This window comes from Homalodisca vitripennis, chromosome 3 (assembly GCF_021130785.1).
Source record: "Homalodisca vitripennis isolate AUS2020 chromosome 3, UT_GWSS_2.1, whole genome shotgun sequence".
Classification (NCBI taxonomy): Eukaryota; Metazoa; Arthropoda; class Insecta; order Hemiptera; family Cicadellidae; genus Homalodisca; species Homalodisca vitripennis.
In genome coordinates, this window is record NC_060209.1 from 34,499,578 (window position 1) to 34,501,166 (window position 1,589).

At 30.5% G+C, this 1,589-nt stretch overlaps 1 non-coding gene across 1 annotated transcript; it reads left to right on the forward strand.

Moving 5' to 3' along the window:
- Positions 1–791: 791 nt before the first annotated feature.
- Positions 792–863, forward strand: Trnam-cau. Its single transcript has one exon. It is a non-coding gene; the product is annotated as a tRNA-Met (tRNA).
- Positions 864–1,589: the final 726 nt, after the last annotated feature.

The window sequence follows — 1,589 nt, forward strand, 5'->3', positions numbered from 1 at the left end:
CACTAAAAATCTTACGATAATGTTTTCCTGGCAAAACAATTCAATTTATACTTTTCTAGTATTGAGAATTGTTTTATGCATTTACAGCAAAGTAAAGCTCATTAACAACATTCTAAAAGTAAAGAGAATCTCTAAAATAGTCACATCCCTCACTCCCACTCCTAGGCGTACAATGATTCACGGACTGCTTTGTTCACAAAATTAGTTAGCGACACTTTATTTTTGAGAAAATTATTCAGTATTAAATGCTTTTAAATCAACGCACTGGGTGTACTGCTTACTTTATTCACGGAAAGTCAACATGAGTTGTCAAACGTTTAAGCGAGGCCTCTGCTGCCGGTTAATGATGACGAAATCAATTTTCTGTCTGTATGTATGTACGCACGATATGTGTAGACTAGCTATCCTAGAGGTTTTAAAAATAAGTCAAAACTCTAGTTCAACTATGTGTACGTCGGTGTTGAAAATTATAAAGATGAGTTCATTTAGAATATCAATTAACAATCAAGGAATATTGATTACATTGTGTTTATGAGTAACTATGTTAGCAACTAGAAAACAGAACGAACTTTGTCAAAACGGAATACATTTTTTTAATTGTTCATTATATTTTCCGCCAACTTATCTACACATTTATTCCATAGCTAATTGCGTACAAAGCCGTGGAAAATAGAATATAATTTTAATATAAATATATCAAAATTGTATCAACAAAAATCATTTCAAGTTTTACTCAGATTCCACGCTCTAGAAAAGGAATCTTAAGGATAAAGAGGTGGTCACATTCCACAAGCAGATTGGCGCAGCGGAAGCGTGCTGGGCCCATAACCCAGAGGTCCGTGGATCGAAACCACGATCTGCTATTAGCTTTTTGATGTTTTCCGCAACGGATTGATTAACTTCTAATGAATATTACTTTTCCCTTACGATAATTTTGTGCACTTACTGTCTTTCTTGGGTAGGGATAAATATATAAAAAACTAATATATATTTTGAATAAAGATTTTACTCTTATGAGTAAAATGTACCTATAAAATAAACTGTGCTTTGTGAAGAATGGCAAAAATCCTACTCCTTCACTATTCTTCGATCTTCGAAAAAATTAACAAAGAGCATAAATTGTTTTATTATTGAAAGGATAGAAACTTAAAATGTAGATTTCTTTCTTTTCATAAAAATTTTATCAACTAAAATAACTTTTGGTGAAAACTAAACTTTTGAATTGTTTTCATAAAATTAAGTGGCAATTATTAGTAGGATGAGGTCCTCTAGGGACAATCGCACATTTATTATTTGAAAAAATTAGTACTATAACAAAATTAGAAGAAAGCATCGTAAAATTCTGTTTATATTCTGGCGTTGTAATTTTCATGTGTGTATGTCCTATTAGGACGTTACTTGTACTTAAAGAAAACAGTATTTCGTTAATAGTTTTAAATAGCAACTTTTTAAATATTTTTAAGTTAATTTATTAAAATATACTTCTCAGAGTAATCTGTATATGTATGAGTTTAGTAAATTTAAATTTCATGAGAATCAAAAGTACAGGGACGTTCGTACCTAATAATATTTCAAAATATTACAAGGGC